Genomic DNA, 10,229 nt, shown 5'->3' with positions numbered 1-10,229 from the left:
CAGTCTAACTTTATCTTTGGTCTCAGAAACCAACTCAGGACCCAAAACTCGAAGTTTCCCCAACTCAGTCCAACATAGTGGAGTATGACACTTACGACCACATAAAGCCTCGTAGGGTGCTATCTGAATACTAGCTTAGAAACTGTTATTGTAAGCGAACTTGGCTAATGGCAGATAATCCTCCCAACTACCTCAAAAATCAATTACACAACTCTGAAGCATATCCTCTAGTATCTGAATCACCCTATCAGATTGACCATCGGTCTGAAGATGGAATGCAGTACTGGAGCCTAATCTTGAACCCAAAGCCTCGTACAATTTCTTCCAGAACTGAGAAGTGAAGCTAGGATCTCTATCAGAAATAATCGAAACAGGAACCCTATGCAGTCTAACTATCTCAGAGATATACTTCTGTAGAGAATAGTTCTTCCGAACCGAAATGAAATGAGTGGACTTGGCCAATCGATCCACGATGGCCCAAACAGAATCCTTCTTAGTAGATGTCAGGGGCAACCCACTAACGAAGTCCATATTCAATCATTCTCATTTCTATAGAAGAATTTGTAGCAAACTCGAAGGCAATTGGTACTCAGCCTTAACCTACTGGCACGTCAGACATTGAGGAACAAAATATGTAACCTCACGCTTCAAACCCGGCCTGCAGTACAACTCACGAAGACCGCGATACATCTTATTACCACTAGGATGCATAGCATAAGGGTTATAATGTGCCTCCCTCAAAATCGACTGCTTCAAAACAGAATCATTCAGAACACAGGTCCGACCTTGAAAACACAGAACACCATCATTATTCAACCCAAAATCAGAAGTAATACCACTTTCAACCTGACGGAACCGTAAACTAGAGACTTATCCCCCAACTACTTAACTCGAATTTGATCAATCCAAGTCGACTTAACTTGCAACTCAGCTAACAGACTCTCATCATCAAATAGACTAAGTTGAGTAAACATCACTCTCAAATCAGCCATTGCTCTATGACTTAGAGCATCGGCCACCACATTGGCCTTACCAAGATAATACTCTATCATCCAGTCATAATCTTTGAGCAACTCAATCCATCGCCACTGTCTAAGATTCAGCTCCTTCTGGTTAAGGAGATATTTGAGGCTTTTGTGATCAATGTAGATAATACATCTCTCACCATACAGATGTGCCTCCAAATTTTCAATACAAAAACCACTGCAGCCAACTCAAGATCATACGTCAGATAATTTCCTTCATGCGTTCTTAAGCTGAAAAGATGCATAAGCCACAACTTTACCATCTTACATCAATATACATCCCAAACCGACGTGTGACACATCACTGTACGCCATAAACTCCTTACCAGATTCAGGCTGTATTAGAACAGGAGCCTGAGTCAGAAAAAACTTGAGTTTCTCGAATCTCGATTGTTGCTTATTGATTCAAGCAAAAGAAACACCCTTACGTAGAAGCTTAGTCAAAGGAACTGCAACTAGAGAGAACCCCTCGACAAACCGTTGATAATAACCCGGCAGCCCTAGAAAACTACGAATCTTCGATACATTCTTGGGTTGTTTCCAACCAAGCACAACTTCAATATTCTTAGTATAAACACGAATCCTCTTAGCAGAAACCACGTGCCCTAGAAAAGTTATCTCATGTAACTAGAACTCACACTTGTTCAACTTAGCGTAGAGTTGTTTTTCACGTACTCTAAGATGCTCATCATGCTCATCCTCAGTCTTAGAGTAAACCAGAACATCATCAATAAAGACCACGATGAACTGATCTAGATATGGCTGAAAGAATTAGTTCATCAGATCCATGAATACCGCCGGAGCATTCATCAGACCAAAAAGTATAACTAGGAACTCATAGTGTCCATAACGAGTCCTAAATATAGTCTTATGAACTTAGCTTCCTTAACTCTCAACTGATGATACCCAAGACGAATATCAATCTTCGAAAACACTGAAGCCCCACGGAACTGATCAAATAAATTATTGATCCTTAGAAGTGGATACTTATTCTTCATAGTTAGCTTATTCAGTTGCTGATAAACGATTCAAATCCTCATGGTGCCATCTTTTTTCTTCACAAATGGAACTGGTACTCTCTATGAAGATACAGTAGGGTGGATGAAACAACAATCCAAAAGCTCTTGAAGTTAAGCCTTAAGCTCTGTAAGCTCCTTTGGTGCCATTCGATAGGGAGCGATAAATACTGGAGCTGTACCCAGTAGAAGCTCAATTCCAAACTCAACTTCTTGATCAGGATGTAAACCTGGGAACTTTTTAGGGAAGACAACAGAAAAATCCCTCACTATTTTAATATCCCTGACAGAAGAGTCCCCAGAAACAGAAACACTAACGTAAGCCAAATACGCCTTACATCCTCTCTAAACCAATATTTCAGCCACAAGAGTAGATATCATGTTGAACAGATAATCTCGACGCTTTCCAATCACAACCACCTCCTTATCATCCTCAATCCTCAGAATGACCCTCTTAGTCGTGTAATCCAAACTAACTCGATGCTTCACCAATCAGTCTATACCCAGAATCAAGTTGAATTCCACAAATGGAAGCTCCATCAGATTTGCCAAAAAGACAGCCCCTTGCACATCTAACGGAACATCCCTGTAAAGCTTATTAACCATAACAGACTGCCCCAACAGACTTAATGCGGTGATCTCACTAGAAGTGCTCTTGACAGAAATTCCCAGGTTTTCAGATACAAAACTAGCTACATAGGAGTGTGTAGAACCTATGTCTATCAAAGCAGTATAAGGTACATCAAAAATTAAGAACGTACTGGTGATAACATCTAGAGCATCTCTATCCTCTCGGTGTCGAGTAGCATAAACCAGTGTAGGCTACCTCGCCTCCATCTGACTAGCACCTCTGCCCGATGCTCTTTGCCTATGACCCATACCATTACTACCCTTAGCCAGTCCTCGACTCCTAGGTGGCTGCTGAACTGCCCTCTGAGGCTGTACAAAACCAGGTCCTAAAGCTTGCATCTGATTTGCCCACTGTGGACACTTTCGAATCTGATGCTCTAAAGACTCATACCTCAGACAAGCCCCAACCATTTTCCAACACTAGCCCGGATGGTGCCTACCATAGTCTCTACAAGGTTAAATCTCAGAAGGAGCAACAAGAGCCCCTACTCTAACAGGCCCATCATGGCCTTTTTCTTAGGCCTTTGAACAGAACTAGAGGGCTCAGAATCCTTCTTAATCTTACCACTCTCTCGATCCCTATTCTGGCGCTCCACGCGTTTAACATTCTCGGCGATTTCCGCCTTCTCGAGCAGAACTGCAAACTCCTGCTTCCTCTGTGGAGTAATCAATACCCTTAAGTTATCCCTCAAGCCATCCTAAAATTGAATGCACCTCTCATACCCAAATGCCACCATGCCTCGAGCGTAGCAGCTCAGCCTCAGAAACTTAGCCTCATACTCGATTACTGATTTATCACCTCGCGTGAGATTCATGAACTCATGCATACCCCCACGTACTTACTCTGAAAGGTAGTCTTAAAGAAGTCACAGTTCAGACGATCGGGTTGAGTACCCTCCTCAACTGTTAACCACCACCAATACGTATTGTCGCAAAGCAAGGAGACCACACCCTTAAATTTCTGCTCAGGAGTACAGTCTAAATCATTCATAATCCTCTCAGTGGCCTCCAACCAATACTTGGTTACTGTAGGAGCGACTCCAGTGACACCCCTAAACAACTCAGCTCCGTTATACCAGAGTCGCTTAGTTACTAACCCATGGTCCCCAGATCCAGAATGGGGTCTAGCGACCCTCTCCAATATCCTCAACATGGCCTGGAACAGTGCGTCATCCCCAACTGAACGACTTTGTGACCTAGTCTCAATAGCAGGGGAAACTGGCGTCACACTCGTATCTAAATTTGGCATACTGCTAGAGAGAAAGACTCAGCTCGAGCCTCCCTACGACCTCTGCCACGTCCATGAGTATCACATCCACAAGTCCCACGAGCGTTCATTGTATAATTTAAATTTATCTACATTACAAAATTTTATGCATCAGTTTCAGTATTTATTAACAGATATTTTATGTATAAATTATCAAAAGTTCAGAAATGGTTTCAGAAGTCTCAGTCTCTAACTTTTTCAGTACAGTCTCAGAAGGTACTATCTACAGTGTTTCAAAATAGTTCTATCTAAGTACAGCAGTACTTACAGAATCGACGTCGAAGACTCGGTGTACCACATACTTTCTCAATTTATTCAAATCATTTAAAAACCAATTTTTTTTGAAACACAATTTTGGAACCCAAAATTCATAGCCCGAGTTTTGTAACCTGACTCTGATACCACTAAATGTAACACCTCAAACTCGGCCTAGATGTTATGCCTAAATCCTGAGGTGTCACAAAGAATGGGTTTCGATAACAAAATCTACACGTCTAAACCATTTCAGTTTTTCAACTCTTAATTGCTTTTATCCATTGTCAAAATGTTTAATCAATTACTCAAATTACCTTAAAATGTGTTTTATAGCAGAGGCTTACGAAAAACGTTGTATTTAAAGAAAGCAGTTCGTATTTTTAAAAAACCTTTGTTTTAGTAAAAACCATAGTTTTTAGAGATCATTCGCAAATTAAGTACTAAAACGAAAATCTAAAAAAAGAAACAACCAAAAATTTAGGAGAGTTCAATTATTACAAAAATCCTGAAATAATCCTTACAAGAAAAACCATAAACCTAATCAGTTTACGAAGGCTCCGTCGTACAGATTCGTCTAAGTCTATGGATTACCTTAACAAAATACACAAATGGATGTGAGTTTTCGTAAACTCAGTATGTAACCCAATAGAATTAAGCATGCAAATATATAGATACAGAGTCAGGCACATGCTCTTTTCAGATACAGTGAAAAGAATCAAATATACAGATCAAGTATATAAAATCCTACATTTATCCTCTACACACCAACTCTGACCATCCCATCACACCATGTGGGGTTAAAAACACTCACCAATCCCTACACACCATATCGTGCCATTACAACACATGTCAAATAATATGCAGCCAAGCTGCCAAAATATAGGCGATGATCGCGGTACAAAATACTTCCTCCTCAAATACAAATCTCATCCTCAATAACAGATACAGAAATCAGATTTAGATATAACATATTATACATGCTCATATATAGATTACAAATATACATATAGCAGTCCAGTCTGTCATACATTTAGTATCCTACTCAGATCAGTCTATCAGATTATCATAGCATATAAGTTAGGGTTTAATTAGCCTTTACCAACCCTACAGTAGGCTCATAGTCGATCGGAGTGACCCAAAAGACTCTAAGGAAAATTTCAAAAATATGGCCCACAGGCCCGTGTGGGCCCGCACACCAGTGTGGCCCACATGCCTAAATTGGCCTCACTTATGTAGCCCACACACCCTAGCCCAAAACCCATATTCTCGTGTAGCCTACACGCTCAACTTGGCCTAGTCCGTGTGGCTCACATGGCCACACTCAAGCCACCACACGACCGTATCTTGCAAACAGCCAAGCACACGCCCATGTGGCGTTGATAATGAGGTTTTTCGGCATTTGCCAAAGCTTGTTTTTCTACGTTTCGGGTACACACCTAGTTCATTTACGATGTTAAAGCAACCCCGAGCCCTCCGAAACCTAAGAAACTGAAATCCATTGATCATTTAGCAACCAATTTACGAGTCACCACAAAATCCCGAAACAACACAAATACCTTACCGTCAACTAACACAGATAACAACACGATTAGATCGTCAGATCGAATTCCTTCACCACCATCTTCTCCTACACAAGAATTCCGCAAGAATCAAACCCCCAACTATGTCAAAACCACACTACAAGAAAAGGTATATCTAACAGTTACAAAAAATTGAAACGAAAGTAACCCTCTTACCTAAAACCCACGGCAAGCACCACAAAAATGAGTATATCACGATAACAAGAAGAAATTTGCAAAGATTGCCAAAGGGAAAAGAAAAAGAGGAAGAAACTCACGTCAGGATTCTTAAGGAGAGAGAAAAATAAAATTTTGAAAAAAAAAAAAGAATAAAGATAATATCACAATCCCCCATACCTCTCCCACTAACCCACTACTCACAACTACTTCAGAAGTTTGGCTCCACCAAAACTCTTCCAGATAACTTAGCAAAAATAATATTTACGCTCGTGCGGGGACTCGAACACAAGACCCGTAACACACTAATTCCCTTACCACTTGAACCAGCAAACTCATTCTGATAAGAATTTACAGGCAATTTAATATAAGCCCGCTAAACAAAGATTAGGCTTAATTCCAAAAAAAAATTACAAAATTTGGCAAAAAAGATAATTGAACCCAAGACCTCACACACACACCCAAAACACTTAACCACTAAAGCAAATACACAGTTGTGTTAGATAACTACAGAAACAATAATAACTTAATTAGGGTGTTACATGTTTTCTTGAATATTCTATGATGACTCCCTCTTATCTTCTTATTTTTGTCATATATATGTCTTAAAATGCTCGAAAAACATAAAAATCGTGATTTTCTGCTATTCGGTACACAATTCCATGAAATTGACATGGCCTACCACACGCTCGTGTAGGTCAAATGGCCATGTAGTATGCCAGTATGGAATGGTTCAGCTCGTGTGGCTCTTGTAGCTTGCTTCGATGATCCGATTTTCGCTGGTTTAATGTTCCTTTTGCTCCCAAGTGCTCTATTAAGCATTAAAACATGAATTTAAAGGATTAGAAGTATAAAATTCAAAAGTAACATTGGATAATCATCCAAAAATGCATTAAGAATCACTACAGCACAACAGGGTTTTAGCGCCACTAAAGATCGACCTATTGCAGCGTTTTTAAAGTAGCGCCGCTAACGCCACTAAAAGTGCCATACAAAACGGCACCACTTTGAATAAAGTAAAACGATATTTTTGCGGTGTTTTTAGAACGCCGCTATTGTTTACCTTTTACGGCGTTTTTATTCTAGCGCCGCAAAAGCCAGACCTATTGCAGCGTTTTTCACCTAATGCCGCTAATGCCACTAAAATGGCCACTCACCGTTTTGTTTAAATTAAAATTATTTTTTTGCTGCTATTGTTTCCCTTATGCCGCTAATGCCTTTGGTACTAATAAATATTTAAAAATTCAAAAAAAATTAAAAAATTTATAATTTCTTTAAAAAAATATCTACGCCAACAATAGAATATAAATAGACTAGCACGTGAATTGTCACATCAGTGTCGTCAAACATTGAAAGTCAAATTGATCCAAAATTAAGACAAATTTGATAAAATGAGTAAATATTAATTAATAGTGAATTTTATCACTATGCAAACACAGCTTTAGGGATGTGGGTTTTAACGTGTAAATCTAATCCATCTATTTTCCTAAGAGAACTAAGAAGCCCACATTGCTCAAATTGAAGTACATGTAATAAATTGATCAAAAATTGAATCGTACAATACTAAAATTCACCAATTCAAAAAGTGTTAGGACAAAAATTGATCAAATTGAAGTTCATGTACTAAATCCTTAATTTTTAGTTAGATTCAATCCAATTTTCTTCTTTGTTTCTATATTTGAAAGGTTTAATTATTTCTTAAATTCCTTTAAATTAAGTTTGTTTTGTTTCAAACAATATATTTAATTTGTAAAATTTTAAAATTCTGTACGAAAATAATTTCAAAAATGAAACTAAACTTCCTTACGAAGACTTTGTATCCACGAGTTTAATTTCTTGTGTAGCTGATAGAATTTATAGAAATTGATTTTGATAAAATTTAACTTCTCAAATTCTTTTTTGATATTATGTCTACAACGTACTACTCATATTTCCTACCCAACTCATAAACAGGAGGATAATGCATTTCAACACACTCAAACATGTTCTCTTATATTGACAACAATGCTCATACTAATTGAGCTAAGACTTAATCTGCTTAACTTCCCTAGCTAACCTCTAACCCCTAAAAACCTAAACCCCAAAATACTAAACCATGAACCCAAAACCCAAAACTCTAAAACAATAACTTCCGAACCCTAAAATATAAACTCTAAACCCTAAACCATAAACTCTAAGCCCTAAGCCCTAAACCATAAAACACTAGACCCTAAACTATAACCATAAACTATAATGATAATTTTAATATTTTAAAATTAATATTATCTCTTTACAATTATATAGGAAATTATTTAATATATAAATTAAAAACAATCAATCATATACTCAAAAACTTTAAAATTATTTTAAATAATAGTATTTTAATTTTTTTCATTTTTAACATATACTTTTCTATGTTTTACTTTCAAATTTTTCTACGTGTCATTAAATTTTTTGAAGATTTTAAATATTCAATTAAAAATAAATTGTATTTTAATTAATATAAAGAAACTAGTCAAATAATAAATAGCCACGGAGCAAAACAACAATGTTTTTCAAATAAAATGTTTTTTGCGGCATTTTTATCACAAACGCCGCAAATGCTAGACCTTTTGAGGCCTGCTTGACCTTTTGCGGCATTTTTCTTACAAACGCTACTACTACTTGACCTTTTACGGTGTTTTTCGATTAGCGCGACTAATGTATAACTTTTGCGGCGTTTTTGATCCAAATGCCACAAAAACCGCTGCTAAGCCTATTTTGCTGTAGTGAATGAGGTTAAAACATGTTACTTTTTGCACTTATCGCTTCCATTTTGCTTTGCATGCTAAAATCGTTAAGGACAATATATGAAAAATATTAATGTAATCAATGGATATTTTATTAAACCAATTTGTTGGAAAAATGCAAGCATACGTAGACAAAAATACTACACTTAGGGCACTAGATTCAACAGTAGCATCATTCCACAACAGTGGAATTCATAACCCAATTAAAGGGTAAATGATGTCCTCTTATCGACATTCTATGATAGATGAAAAGTAACATGGCCATGGGTCATTTATCTTAGTGATAAATGATTTAATTACTATTTGTTAGTAATTGACTTTTCATAAAGAAAAATATAATGGTTACTACGATAATAGATCATATTGAGAAAAAGATTTATCCCAAAAGAGATTAAAGATATCCTATAAGGGTAACACACTTATAACAAATTCATTGGACTTGATAAATATCTTTCGTAATGTTATATAATAAAGAAGAGCTTAGTTATTATATTTTAGTGGAATGACTTTATGAAACAAATACACTAGCGTATTTAAAAAAAATTAGTATAATTTTTTTGGGTAAATTGCACCAATTGTCCTTAAACTTTGTTTAAAATTATATTTCTGTTACCAAACTTTCAAAAGATATATAATAGTCACTAATGTGGTCAAATTGTTATATTTTTTTCACTCAGCTGATAACTTCCAACGTTGCACCTTAATTCAAATGGTTAATAACCAATTTGTTCATCGAGTTATGGTTGAAAAATTATTTTGATATTTTAAAATTTTCTTAACAATAAAAATTTAAAATCTTAGACTAAAAATTATTAAAAATCTAAAAATAAATTAAAAAGCATAATTCTTTGAAAAATATATAAAATATTTAAATATGTATAAATCTAAAAATTCTTAAAATTAAACCTAAAAATTATTAAACTAACATTTCTTGCAAATTTTATTATATAAATTTTTTTAAAATTTTCAAACTAAATTCCAATTGTTTTCCACTGTTGATGAGCACCTTCAATCACATCAACTTCATTATGTTTTACCCTAAAATTGTTTTGAAAATTTTATTTTTATTTTTTTCAAAGTCCTAAAAGCCATAAAAAAATACATCCCCATGCAAGATTCAAATACCACTATTAGAATGGTTATTTCTACTCGAGTTTTCAATAAACAAAATATAAGTTGTAGGATTCTTCTGATTATTACGAAAAAAAAGATTAAAAAATTAAGAAAGAAAAGGGCAAGAAAGAGAGCAGAATGTTTGTATGATTTCTTTGGTAAGTTTCGATTTTTTGAAATTTGAGATTTTTTTTTCTTTTAATTTATAATACAAAATATCCTACTTCTTTTCTAAACTCATCATTTCTTTTTTGAAACTCCATTTACTAAATTGATTTGAGTATTTGAGTATCTTTTAGTTTTGAAATTTTGAATTTTTTAAATTTATAAAACAAAGTGTTTTTCTTATCCTTCTTCTCCAAACCCACTATGTCTTCTCTCAAATTTCAAGTCAAAATTTTACTTTCAGCTATAAATAA

This window comes from Gossypium arboreum, chromosome 1 (genome assembly GCF_025698485.1).
Source record: "Gossypium arboreum isolate Shixiya-1 chromosome 1, ASM2569848v2, whole genome shotgun sequence".
Lineage (NCBI taxonomy): Eukaryota > Viridiplantae > Streptophyta > Magnoliopsida > Malvales > Malvaceae > Gossypium > Gossypium arboreum.
Note: the sequence above shows the minus strand (reverse complement) of the source record.